This window comes from Calonectris borealis, chromosome 5 (assembly GCF_964195595.1).
Source record: "Calonectris borealis chromosome 5, bCalBor7.hap1.2, whole genome shotgun sequence".
In the NCBI taxonomy this organism is placed as follows: domain Eukaryota; kingdom Metazoa; phylum Chordata; class Aves; order Procellariiformes; family Procellariidae; genus Calonectris; species Calonectris borealis.
The window spans coordinates 45,602,292-45,616,702 of record NC_134316.1 but is presented as its reverse complement, the minus strand read 5'-3'; the positions used below and the strand labels follow the sequence as shown (position 1 = coordinate 45,616,702).

Here is a 14,411-nt window from a genome sequence, read left to right as displayed (position 1 = left end):
GTTCCAAGTGAAAGGTGATCTGTTTGTGGATGTTTTCTTTTTTTGTAAAATGCAGTTCATCCAAGCTGGGAGTCTAGGGGCCAGCAGTGAAGGAGGGAAGGCAGTTGTCCTGCAGGGAGAGTATGTAGTGGGTGGCAGTGGCATTAGAAAGACACAGTTTTAACCTCCAAAATTGCTGCTGTCTTATGGGATGAGGGTTTTAATGTCCCTGCCTGCTTTGAGGAGTGATTAGCCAGGGTCTTTATCTTGCTATAAAAGGTCTTTTGTCACTGTCTGCCATGAAGATTAATGAAAACTAGATCCTGTCCTGGAAGAACTGAGTGCTGTCTTTGCTTGTTATGGGCAAGGGGGATTAATGAGGAGCTAGGCCCTGGCCAGCCTAGTTTGGAATAAGGAATTGGTGCTGAGGGATGGGGTTGTAGGAAATACCTTGTTAGGAAGAGCTGGAAACTTTTAACTAGGATTTCTCTGGCTATGCATTTGCATAAATGTTGTATTAAGGCCCTGCATACATTGGGATGACTTCGCAATTGCTTTTCTTAAGTAGTAGATCAGGTGAAGGAGGTCTGTTAGCTGCTGACACTGTAGTAAACTGCTGATATGATGTTCTTTGAGTAGCAGAAGGGTGCTCAAAATAGTGGCAGCAACTGGATCCACCATTAACATTGGCAATAAATTTTTTGAGAGGGAGAAAGGAGGAAATCAGTTGTAGGGTACTTTTTCTGTCTTTTAGGGGATGCTGTCCACTTACAAATTCTGCTGCCTTTTGAGTATCTATGCAAATAGGCATCACGCCTTTTATTTCTGGAATTTGAGCGAGGAAAACATTGTTTCAGTTGTGAAACAGAAGGCAGCGTCTTGCTAAAATCATTCTTGAGGACCATGTTCCATAAACTCAGTCTGAATTCTTTTTCTTTCCTACCACTGCAGTGTCTTCAGTGTATTTCCTCTTGAGAAAGCTATGTGTATCTCAAATTTGGAAGAAGCAAATTTTGGAGGCAAATTGGGGGATCTCAGCTGCCCGGCAATGTCTGAATCGCACTGTGTCTGCAGGCAGGGAACTGTGATTGATGTGTGACAGAGGGTCATCTCATTCTTGAACTGCTTGAACTCAAGCAGCTTTATTGTGTGGCTGTTTTCTGATCATTCTTTGTGTAACGGGGACACACTGCGGTAGTTGTTCCATCTTCATCTGGAAAACCTATGGAATTCGTTGTGAATATGCAGCTTCTGGGACATTAAGCTTGCTGTCCACAGTGCCCTGGTGTGTTTCCCAATTCTCACATCCTCCTAAAGCCCTCTGCCTTTCTTTCTTCCCACTTTTCAACTTCCTGACTCCCCAGTTGACCTCCTTTCATTTATGCTAGCCAGAGCAAAGTGGCAAAAATATAATCTAAACTGTTTCTAAGTTTACAATACCAATTAAAAGCAAATCTTGGTACTGTTTGATGCCAGTGATCGGGGTTGTACAATTCCTCTACTTTAAAGTGTTTTCTGGTAGCATACTTAATTTTTGCTTGTAGTCTTGTAGCAGGAATATGATTAAGCAGTTTCAAAGGCCTCTTGGAAGTACACTATTGCATGTTTAAAAATATTGTTTGTCCATTCTGTGAATAATGTCATGATAAATGAGTAGAACACTGAAGAAATACATGTTCACCAAGTGCATTGAGTAGGTGAAAGATAAAGCCATGCTGTAGAATGGGGTTTTAAATGGTATGTAGAAATAAGGGATTTAAATCTTCCATTTTGTAAGAATCTTCTTAAAGGCAATATATAAGAAAGTGATGTTGTTCAGAGCTAAGCTGTCAGTTGTGTTTCTTGGAAGGCAGATACTTCGAGCTATGTATGTAGTAAATTTGTCTTGCACCTATTGCCCACTAGTGCAAAAAGGGTGACTTAGTGCTCTGCCTATTTCCAGGAGTTCAAGTGATTCATGTAGCAAAATATAATGCTTTAGATGTATAAAGTCAGGAAATCATATTTGCCATGTATACTTTGAGTTTAAGGGAGAATACCCAGTAACCCATTCTGGATTGACTGCGTTATTATCCTGTTTGCAGAAAAGGTTTCATCAAGGTTGGAGACAAATCAGAAATTAACTTTTGTCTGACATCCTTTGAAGGTCCTGAAATTCCACAGGAAGGGGTAATTTTTTATTTTCTTCTTACCATATTGCTTTTATTCTTTATGAAAAGAACTATTCTTTTTTTTATATATGTCATAATCATGCAGTTGAGAAATAAAGTTAAGTTAAGGGTGGACATGTGGGAAGATTACGGGAATTTGGAATTAAGTCCAGTGTTCATTTGAAGTTAGTTAAACTTATACCTGATGTTGAAAAGCAATTACAGGTATTAAATTCCAGGAAGAATAAGTGAAAAGTGAAAGCTGAAAAGAATTTACTGAATCATACAGTTTAATCAAGGATAGGGAGTGACATGTCTTTAAATATTGGAGGCAGTCCACTGACAAAGAATTGGGACAGTAAAGATGATTATATAGAAGAACATGCACACGCTTCTTACAACTATAGTGTTTTCTTAACGGAAATAGTGGAAGCCTTATTTATCACTTGGGGCCTTTAAAAAGGATTAATCGGTAGAGAATTAATTATGTGAAATTCGGCACTTAAATCTGATTATGTAGTTCCATGAGTAATTTGAATGAGCATATGCCAGTAGAGCTCTGAAAGAGGCTTGTTCCATCTTTCATGTGTTTCCCCTTCCCTTTGTGCTGCCAAGAGCATCTGTGTGGTTGTGCAGTGAATTGAATGAGGGAACATGTCTGGGTTAAAACTATTGTTTTCCTGTTGTTGGTAGGCTAGATCACACCTGGATCATTTCCTTTCTCAGACTTGTTATACAGAGGTGGGGATGGATAGCTGATGAGAAAAGAGGCAAGAGCATCAGCTTAATCTGGATCTACAGTAAGAATATCTTGATCCATTCCTTTGTATTTCCACGCCATTTCTATCTAATCTTTATGGAGAGCTTATATCCAGTCTTCTCTAGTAATATAACCCCAAAAAGTAAGAATTGTTTGCGTGTGTTACCTGCTGTGGCACATATTGTTTGGTTCTAGACAGGGAGGTATTAAATGTTGTCATAACATACGTCTTTATGAATGCAGTATTTGATACATGCTGTGTTTGATGCTGCTGTACAAAAAAGCCTGCTGTTCGTTTGGGAAGAAATTGGTGAACTTTCCTGATGTGAGGACAGAGAGAAGATATTGTGCCACGTAGGCTGTTACATGTGAGGTTTTGATTCAGGAAGTGTAAGGTACCTCCAGAATTTAGATAGGAGGTATATCAGCAAGATATATAAGAGGATTTTATGTCTATTTTGAGTCCTCATGCAGCCAAAACTGTATTTATAGCACTTGTTTTTGTCATAAAGTTTCTGGAGTCTCCTCCTGCTAGCAGTGGAAACCAGCTGATGTCATGCTGTGCCTTCCAGGAAAAGTGAATGGAAAGAATTGATGGAGAAGTGTGTGAGTGAAGAACGTCTGAAAATACGTGCATAAAGCTACAAGCAAGTACTGAGTCTCTCTAGTTCTTGGCAGAGTGCGTTGACGCTCTTGATCCTTCCCACCCCCTTCTCCCCCCACCCAGCTAAAGTCTAAGATGGGGTAACGGATCCAGCCTTGTACAGCAGGGAGGGTTTCTGGGGCCTTGGGAAGAGAGAGGAGGAAGCGAAGCTGCGCTGGCACAAGAGTCAGTGAGCATTAATCACCACAGGCGAGCAGCCTGGAGGGGGTGTTTCAGGGTCACAAAATGGGCCATGAGGGTAGTTTGTGGCTGCTGATGTCAGTAGGAAAGACATTCTATTAGTCGTCTTTAAGAATGAAATGACTAAGAATGAAAGTTAGACTTCTTCAGACAGAGAAAAGTTCATCTTAAGTGCGGCATTGCATTTGTGAATGCTATTCAGACAAAAATAATGCCTCAAGGTGCTGCGTGTGTTTATGCATTGATGTGTTTTCAGTAGGTATTAGGTTGTAAATGGAGATTTTTTTTCCTGTTTTTTCTGCATTATTTATAGTGGTTTGTATGCTTCGGATAATATATAAAGATATTGAAGAAGGGGGTAAATATTGCAAAAAAGAAACCGAAGTGTATATAATGATGCTGCAAATGATGACAAATGAGAAATCTTCAGAGAGCTTGAGCAGAAGCTTAGGAAGAACTGCTTTGCAGTGAAATGGTTAGCTTTTATTTCATTTGGGTTTTTGAACAAAAGTCAGGACATTCCTAAGTTAACGTTCCCACAGCAACGCCAGTGTTTGCCTCAGATGAAAAAAAAGAAATAGTACGAAATATTTTTTTAAAGCTTCAGCTCTACACACCCAATATTAAATCTCTTGAAGTGTTAATGAAAATTATTTGCTGTTGAAAGTGATTTGAATCAATATTCATTCCTTAAAATAGAGCATTGACTCCAGTTCTTTGCAGATGTAAATGAGTGTAATTTGAGACTTGTATCCATTTGCTTCTGCAAAGGATTTGACCATGTGCCTATTACAAAAAAAAAAAAAAATAATTGAGCATATTTTTACTCTTTGGTTTGCAGGCGTGGCAATGGCAGATTCTGCACGGTAGAGTTCATGGCAAGTATTTGTCTAATATAAGCCAAGCAAGAGACACATACAAGCTTAAGGTAAATCAGTCTTTCTTAGTTGTGCTTCTTTGAAATAAAATATAAATGTTTATACTTAAACATTTTGCAAATGCAGAATTTCAAGTCTACTCAGAATTTTGTATCCAGTTCAATTCTGATCTTTCAAACTTGGGACACCTCAAAATTATTTTCCTTCTGAAGCTGGCAGTAGGTGCTGGAAATGGTCATATGTACTGTGTCCTCTTTTAGTATTTTGGGTGTAATAGTACAGAACAGCGATTGCATTTGAGGATCTTTGTGGGGAGACCTGCAATAGATCTTCTCTGTTTGGATTTGAATCTATTCTCTTTTGTGCAATCAAAAGAAAGAAGTGTGTAAGTACCTTGATACCATTATAAAAGACTTATTTTAACGCAGAGCTATGCAAACTGTGTCTGTCTAAACACTGCACAGGGATGATTTTCCCATTGAGATTTTTTTATCTTACCTTTAATGATAGGTAAGTGAAAGTGTTAGTATTTGAATCTTGTGGCTGAGATGGATGAGGTTGTTAAAGTTCAGCTAGTGTTGTTGCTTCTGGAAGGCGGCTTAGTGGTTAAACTGAGAATATTGTTTCTGTTTGCTACACCTCAATCTTTTACCCAAAAAAAGACATAAAACTGTGGATACATTTGATAGATTTTCCTGTGGCGTGTACAGTATCTCTAAAGCAAAACATGAATGCATCTTTTCTGAATATTTTGGATCCTCACTCAAAAAGTAAATAAAATGCTATGTTGGTGTGTACATTCTGTATTTGCAACTCTTGAGATATTTTGAGAGTCCCTTAATGCCATAATCTGGAAGGGTATAGCAAGCTTAAATCTTTTGTTGGTGAGATTCTTTGGTTTTTATTAACAGACAAATGTTTTGTGGAAACTTTTTTTTATGAAGCTGTTTACTACGTTTTCAGCTGAGATGCAGCTGTAACAATGTGATGATACTCTCCGACTCCTATTGAATACATTCTGTCACGAGTTCTCAAAATATCTTTCACAAAGAAAACAAATAAGATGATAATACTGTACAAATGGAAGCTCTTAGGACCATAAAGTGAATTGTCTGATGCTATTCAGTCCCATAGTTAGTAACAGGACTCATGTCTTTTAAGCCCCAGTCTCATGTTTTCAACAGTAGACCATAGGATTGTTTTGCATTCTCAAAGCGTGTCTCGATGATTTCATTATGGGTTGTAAGACTAATGATCAATCTTGGGAATGTTTAAGCTGTGATTGCTGACTGGGCATGGAACAGACATCGCAGATATGGTCTACATCCCAAATCTTAAGTATTTTATGATCTGGTTGCAGTAACTTGAAGCATGGGCATTTAAAATGTTTTCCTCTCTCTTTTTTTTTGTCTTAATCTGCAGTGGTCCCAAAATGTACACCTCTGCTATTCTTCATTCTATTCTTCCTATTATATCTTAAGTTGAACAAACTTAAATTCTGATAGTTGAACGTGCTGTCGTGAGTAATTCCACTGGTCCACTTACTAATGGTACAGATTGCCTGCTAACCTGTATGCACATTAGTACTTGTGCTGGCAACACTAAGGAAAACAGTGTTTGACAGCTCTGTCTGCAAAAGTGAAGTGAGCAGGCGCAGTGACTAGGAGCTGTTGCCTGGAACTGAGCAAGTAGCTTCTGGTGCTGAGAGGTTTGGGTGGTGTGAAGATTGCAGTAGAAGACGGGCATTTCTCAGATAAGAAAGCATGGCTGCTTCCTTGGTAAGGTTTTGGCACTGTAGGAGTTTCTTGTCGCTATCTCTGTTGTCTTGCTGTCTCATAAGTAACATTTACTAGAAAGTGACATGCTTTCTGTGGGTTGTGGCCTAAGCTGTACAGTAATTGAAACTTCATCTGATTTGTATAGGCCTCTCTATTCGTAATCCGACTTACCTAGTGCATTTACTCCTTCACTCTCTGATGCATCGTTATCTCCCTCCTGCACTTCCTCCAGAGAAATAGTTATTTTTATATTTCCAAGTTTTTATTATTTGCCATATTGGTTCTTAAAAGTATGTAAATCCACAGTGAGTCCAGACTGAATGTTGATTTATGCGAGAGACAGTTGACGCCAGGATATATCTGAGGTTGAGCTATGTGGTCTGTTTTATCTGTTAGCTTCTTTAATTGTTAATGGTAATCTTGACATCCCATGAACATTAATTCCTGGAAAGTGTAATGAGAAATCAGAACTAACTGGTCTAGACAAGTGCTGACTGTGACAGTAACTTCATTGATCAGAATCCATTAAATGATCTGGTATTCTCTTACAGATGGTCCTGGGTGCTGGTGAGACTGAAGTTTTGCCATTAAGTATCAAAGCACTATCACTAGATTTATTGGGCTCATATCCATTGTCTAGTACTTAGTGGCTAGAGCCACTTGTTTTCATTACCAGCTGCAGGTCTATTTATATTATATTGCATACCAGAAGTTACAGCTGTTTGTTCATCAGCGAGAGTATATTTTGTTGCTTTTAGATCTGGCAGGGCTAAGTGTTAAATCTAAGTGTTAAACCTTTGTTTTTTTACATGGAATTGTCAGGTGGGGTCATAGTCCCTCCCAGCTTTGTACAGAAGAAGTTGGAAGTGACATCTGTACTCAGATGCAGCACTTCAGTTGGGGGGCAACTTCAGGAAAAATGTTCTTTGCAAAAGCTGGGATGAGATGTCCCAATTTACACCTGTTAATGGTTTTGCTGTCCCCACTAAGAACCTACACTCATGCAACTATGAAAACAGTTTACTATCAGCATCTAGGGCTGGGCTGGGGTGAATCTGCAGTTTGCACAAGAGCTTACTGCCATGTCAGTTAATTACAGAAATTGCTGTGCTACACACATTGCTAGCAGCACGCCAGCTGTATATACCTTGATCTGAGGTATCCAAGTCCTGATTTCTTCTGAGAAGAAATAAAGTTGTCGGATTCTTTGGCCTTTGGGATATAGTATTCGGTGTATTTATGTTCTGCATACAATTAAATGAACCATACTAAAACAATTTTCTTTTGAGAAACATTTATGATTTAAGAGCATTCTCCCAGGCTTTCTACAGGTGGTTGTCAGATTTGCTGCTTGCTTTTTAAAGTTTTTATTGTCTTGAATATTACCTTTGATTCAGTGAGGTGTATATTTTTTTCCCCAAGAGTTATGGGTTCCTCTGGCTATGTTAGCCGTACTTTTGGTTCCTTTGAAGTTTTTAAATTAATTCTCTAGAGTGTTTACTTAGTTACATCTGTGAAGGGAAAATTTTCTTTTTAACATTAAAAAGTTGTTTGCCAGTATATTCTTAAGCATTTAAAAGATCAATGAGCTGTGCATTTCATTTTTTTCTGAAAGCTGATTATCACAGAAATATAACTTGGCGTTTATGACAACTTCTGTGGGCTTGAATATCTGGCAAAGATTGGATTTAAAAGGAAGAAAATAAAAATTTTGTGTTACGTGATGTTTTGAAGCCAGATCTGCTAGCAGGAATCTGAGACCATTTTTTGGCCATAAACAAATATTCTTTAATTAAACTTCAAAAAAGCAAAGGAATGTGGGTGAGGTAGAAGGAGGTGTCCTCAGGTAACATATTTGCCTGAATTACTAGTAGGAGCTTCATAATCCAGAATGTTATTGTGAAACAGAACAAAAATAAGTATGTAAAGTGTTCCCAGACCAATAGTCAGTTTTCAGTAATATTCTAGAAAAGATAAATTCATAATTTTGAAAATACACATTTCAGATAACTGAGTTATGTTTCTCAGGATTCATGGATTGATTTTTACTGTTCTTAACTAGTATTGTAAGAAAATTATTTTTTGTTGTTGTCTTTAGGATTCTGTGTTCCTTTAGAGGGTATAATATTTTATTAAATCAATTGAACAAATTAGGAAGAAATTAGAACAATTGAAAATTACTACAAAATAGGGATAAAAATTCTCAAGAGATCTCCCTCTGGAAAAGAGGGCATGAGTGATAAATATCCAAGTATGTTACAAGAAAAGTTAGAAGAGGATATGGATCACTTATCCACATTTCTTAAAGAATATAGAACAAAGCTTATGAAGGGCCTGCAAAGCAATGAAAATGTGGGAACTCAAATAGCCTTGTATAACTCTTCCCTCTGCAGATGGATGCAGGTTTTGGTTTGGTTATGGATAAGTAAATGGATTTGGATTTTCTGTAAAATACTGCTAGGCAATCATGAGTGTAGTTCTGCCAAATAACCTAGGAGGAAGCAGAGAAGAAATTCTTTTAAAAAACCAACCAAACAAACAAACAAACACCGAAAACAAACAAACAAACAAAAACCACAACCAAAAAAATCTCAAGTTTGTATTTAAATATATGCTAGCTTGTGTTGTGGATCAGTTACTGAATCTGCAAAAAGAGAACCCTGAATCACAGAGCAGCATCCCCTACTTATGAGGTGCTAGTACAGAAAGTCTGTATGGTTCCTGGTTAATGATTTGCTTAAGATGTAGAAATAACATTTTTTCCTTGTGTTGTTAGGTCTTTGTGTTCCCTAATTCAGAGCTTTTTCATACATTTGCATCTATGCTATCTTACATTAGAGTTCCCATCTGCAGGTTCATTGTCATCTGTTAGTGCTGCTGCTGTCAAAATAATGTAATACAGGAGCTTAGGATCGTGGATACTGCTGTTGGTAACTCTGCTTCTGTCATGAGAGCCAAAAAGCCAGGCAGGTAGGATAAGTCCACTGAATGTTATTAGGAAGCTACAAGACTTCTGTGTTCAGTCATGTTGTGTTTGCAGTCCTTTCTTTTGCACCGTTTCATTTATTCTCTGTATTTTTGAAATGTGCAACTTCACTTTTGAGTCTAATGAGGGTTATTACCACCTCATGATGACTTCTGTTATTAAAAATATGCTTTACTTTCACAGTGCTCAGCATTTTACAAGGCGGAGTTTGTGTTGTAATGATTGTTATTACGTGATTTTAACTCTGGAGTACTCAATGTCTTTTTTTTCCTTATCTTTTAGAGTGAAGACTGGATCGGCTAGAGGGAGGTGCATAACTGCAGGTATGAACCAAGTACAGTTCGTATTCCTCAGTTGCGTATTGGAGCTTCCTTTCAAGGGTTTAGAGAGAAGTTGTTTTTACTTTCAATGATGAAAGCGGTTGTTTTCCACTGCAGTGAACAGTGTTCCCCGAACCTTAAACTCTTTGCAGTTTCCTGCCTTTGTACTGCTAACGGGGGTTGGGAGTGTTAACAGCTTAGGACTGCGAGTACCAAGTCAATAGGCAGCTTTAGCTTCATCTGTAACTTAATAATTTTAGAAACATAATTAACTACAAAGTAGGAATGCTTGTCTTCGTAGTAATTTCTTGACCAGAACAAATCTCAAGTACTCTGTAGTACATGAAACGGCAAAGGTGAGTATTAGTGGAACAACTCCCTATAAGTTGAGACAAATTTGATTATGTGCAGCAGAACGGGAACATTGTCTAGTGTGAAAATGCTTGGAGCCACATACGAGGATCTTCTGGTGCAATTTTCTTCTTTCTGAAGTCCAATAAGGGTGTAGTTTCATGAGACAACTAAGACAATTCCCCCTTCCTCTCTTACTCAGTTTCCAACTGAGTAGTCCTGTGTCCTTTGGTTATGCTTGGTTCTTGTGATAGTTTGACTGCATGGTAGACAAAGTCAGCTTGACAACCCAGTAACAAGCTCTTTTGGGATCAAGTTGATATTTCTCTGGTTTAGCAAGTTGGAATGACTTGCTATGTGGTCAGAGGAGTACCAAATGAATAGATCAGACTGTCTGCACCTTAGGAGTTTCAGTTCACTTCTGAGGACAGTTGAGCTTTAACTGCTGTGTTAAGTAACACAATCATGCTCAAAGCGTGGTGATTGTTGCTCTTCTGATGAATCACCTCTGCTATGGCAGAAATATTTAAGGTGTGCTTTAGTCTGTAGACAACCAGGGAGAGTTGAGTTTTGATACTGTCTTGAGGAAACATTTGTTTTCTACTATGGTCAGACATTTGCTACAGTTTTCATAAATACGTTGGAAAGGATTTAGTCATGTCTATATCAGAAATAAAATCAAATTTGTCTTTAAAGTGCAGGATATCCTGTCTTGCCATGTGTTACTCATCAGGGTAGAAAGAACTAAAGTTGGATTAAGAACCACCTTCATTTTCAAGTGATTTTTAGAGAACTGGTGATTGACCTCTGTGTTTCGAAGTACCAGTTTGAGGGCATTGGGCTCCAGGCATTGTGGGTGTTGCAAAACACTCAACTTCTTTCCTAAATGACTGGTGCTCTTTACTTTGCCCTTGCTGCTCCCTTGCTGCTCCATTAGGACCATACAGAAGGTAGGGAAGAGAGAATACTGGTCATTATACTTGTGTTTTTGCCTGAAGAGTTTGTATCTTTTGAGACAGACTAATCTGTGATTGGGCCTAGTTTTTCAAACTCATGGGATTCTGCCAACTACAAAACACAGTCCAGAATCAATAGATTTGATTACTTAAATAACTAAATAATCAGATTATTTAAATAGCGAAATAATCATGGAGTTTATGGTTGCTGAAAATAAGTCACGAAACGGAACACTTCCATTTGGTGCAAGATCCATGGTTTCTCACCTTAAGAGCAACATAAAGTTGAATTCATCTGCCTTAATGTGAATGTAGAAAGGTGTCCAAATGAAAGAGGTTTGAGTATTTTCTTGAACATCTGATAATGGTATATAAAATTGTTTGTATGCATCCCAGTATGAAATGCCTCTTATGATGATTAACTCCATATATTAACTCCACAGAGATATATCAAAATAAAACTGATGGCATTCCGCTTCTGCTCTGGTACAGAGAATAAAACTGAGGAGGAGTCAACTTTGCTTTGAGATAACGAATCAATTGGCCTTTGAAATAGCACTTGGTTTTGTTCCCCACTTTTCTGGTAGCTGCTATCTTTAACCAGACAAGTTTTTGAATAGAGAGTTTATTCTGAGTCTCAGGATTGCTTCTTGTATTCAAAAATTTATATGCCACACTTTGCCAAAGCAGATTAAACAGTTATTCTTCTGTCAAATATTATTGTCTTAAAAGTGCCTTATGAGCATTGACAGTTTCAAGACTGAGGAACTCCTAACTCTGTATTGATTCTTATCATATCCACATTCACCACGCAGATATTCTGCTGGAGGACAAAAATGCCTTTATACTGTTTAAATACCCTGTGAATAGAGAGCACAGTAGTGTTCATATTGTTCTAACTGCCCTGCCCCTCCTTTAGGGTGATCCTGTTGTTTTCCTGACAGTAAGCGCTAATGAAAACTCCATTGAGCTAGATCTGTAGGCATGTTGTGTGATGAAGAATAGCAGCTTATCTGTTTTTATCTGAAACATGTCTGTATTCAAATAAAATTTTTGCAGATCTGAGCCCCTTCCAAAATGCAAGTCTTTGGCATGGAGATGAAAATGGGCATTAAAAGATTGTAGGTTTGTCTACTTAGAAGGAACTTCAGTTCTTCTGCCATAAGACAAGTTAATTCTTCCTCAATACTTTTAAAGCCATTTATAGTTTAGGAAAAGTAGAAGTAATATTTTTGGTTATAGATTTATTTGTTTGGAGGGACTGCTCTGGATCAGAGTGTTCTTCATTCTTTCTGGGCTTAGCTCTTCCTGAAGTTGAAACCTACTATAGTATCTAATCTAATGGTTATTTGGACCTTATTAAAGAGGAAATTTTTAGATAGGCATGGCTGTATTTTCTTAGCTGATTAGGAAAACTGAGGCACGTATATCACACTGTGTCTCTTTTGACCCTAGAGGCTTGGAGAATTTAGGTATTTTTCAGAAACATACTCTCTGACATTTTGATTATGGTCCTACATGTGTAGCTTAAAAGCTGTTGAAGTTTTGCAGATGGCTGCTCGTCCAAAATATGCAGCAGGAATCTCAATTTTGGTTAGGAGACAAGATAACAAAATAACAACTTCCTAAATCGATCACATTTCTTCTGTGCCAGGAGTGATGCTGTAGCTTCCCTTGTTGCATCTTTTAGTCTTTTCTATCCCACGATGTATGTGGTAGCTTGAATTGTTTGCCTTTCCAGGGATACCACATCCCATTCTGATCTCCTCCACACTGCTCATGGACAATACTGGAGCTATACTGCTAGCTTTGCAGCCCTGTGCCAAGAGCCACGGGAAATCATGCCTTACCGTGTTCGAAGTTGATGCACTACGTAGAAATTGTTATTGCAGTGATTACTCTTTTAACTGCATAGTGTGCTCTCCTGGAGCTGTCTGGGCTACATTTGAACTCTCTTCAGGTAACAGGCAGCAAAAAACTTCCGTTTGGATAAAATGAAACAAGAGAGAAATAGTGAGTGAATTTTTACTGTAATATAATATTAACCGATTCTTGTTTATATCTGGTACTATTAGTAGAAACAATTTGAGATTAAAGGACAACTCAAAACGGCTTGCATGGCTCTTCTGATGACTGCAAAGGACAATGAAACTTGAGACTTGTTGCTTTGTTTAGTCCAAAAGGTCTCTTGAAACTTAACAGGGGAAGAAAAAAAAGCCGCTATCATACTTCAGAAAGATTTTTAAACAGGTCTGACTGCTATTCTAAGAAATTTCAGAAAGGAGAGATTTTAAAATAATTTAATAATGTGAAGTTTGTTCCTTTGACTTAAGATTACACATTACATTTCTTAAGTAAAAAAAGTAACTCTGACCAGTTCTTAATTCAAGGTTTTACTTTACACATGCACAAGGTACATTGCTCGCAATAAACCTTAGTTAAAGGCATTTTTGATTCACTGTAGTTCTCATCTAGGGTAATACAACAATCTTCATATGTGGTATCGTCCTGGAATTGTATAGTTGGTTCTGTAGTCTCCCCTGGGTCCAATATGCAACACACAGCAATCCTCTGTGTAAATGTAGTTGCTTTGCCCATTGTAGTGCTTTGTGGCATATTTGGCTTGAAGACAAGCAGGCTGTTCAGAGCTTTCCAGGACCCAGTGGATTTCCAGCTCCTTAGCAGAAGAATAACTTCTGGCTCTCTTTTAGTGGCAGAAAACTAACCTAAAATGTGTAGTTGATTCTTTAAAAATCTCTCTAGCAATACTGCAGAGATGATAAAATGTTTGTTTCCAGTGCATCTTTTTGACTAAGTACGGAGCTGCAGCTCCTATAATATAGGAAAAGAGAGCAAAATACAGGCCTATTTGAAAACAGATTTCTTGGTCTTGTGTTTGTATTTACAAAGTAAAAAAATTGACGGAGATCTAAAGTATTCTGTTCCATAGAATTGCTTGCAGGGTTGTTTCTTACACACAAAGCTGAAATACCTCAAGGTAAACTTCTGGCCAATCTTAAAAAAAAAAAAAAAAAATCATTTTTGTAAGCTCAGCTGAGACAACATTTGGGGAGAAAAAGAGGGGAAAGGCGATGTAAGTGGATCCGTACCTCTGCTTTCAGGGCATGATAGCTTGCAAGCATTAGTATTCTTATTCTCTTCTACTGAAGATTTAAGTGTTGAAGTGCAAGTGTGATTTATCATCCATACTTTCTGTGTGTCTCATGGTCCGAATTCAGTCAATAAACAAAAAAGAAGGGGGGGGGGCCAACCTCAAACCTTGCTGCTGCCTTAAATGTTCCATCCTGTCTCCTTTTAGTAGTTCTCTGTCCTTTCACAGGATAGAAATGCATGTCCTCACTTCTCATTTCCTGCCTTGTCTCCTGTTCTGTGTCATACTGCTGCCTTT

The 14,411-nt window shown here is 38.0% G+C and overlaps 1 protein-coding gene across 38 annotated transcripts in view; it reads left to right on the top strand.

Moving 5' to 3' along the window:
• CELF1 (CUGBP Elav-like family member 1) overlaps positions 1 to 14,411 on the top strand; it is a 70,581-nt gene that overhangs the window by 8,581 nt on the left and 47,589 nt on the right. For 30 of the 38 annotated variants that reach the window (XR_012673965.1, XR_012673964.1, XR_012673967.1 and 27 more), the window contains exon 2: positions 9,658 to 9,698. The exons of 1 other annotated variant lie outside the window; for it this stretch is intronic. The gene's annotated coding sequence lies outside the window, so the exon portion shown is untranslated. Of the gene's footprint in view, positions 1 to 2,063; positions 2,149 to 3,461; positions 3,569 to 4,574; positions 4,662 to 9,657; positions 9,699 to 14,411 lie in introns of all 38 variants that reach the window. 7 more of the 38 variants (XM_075152316.1, XM_075152286.1, XM_075152285.1 and 4 more) reach the window with 3 other exon arrangements.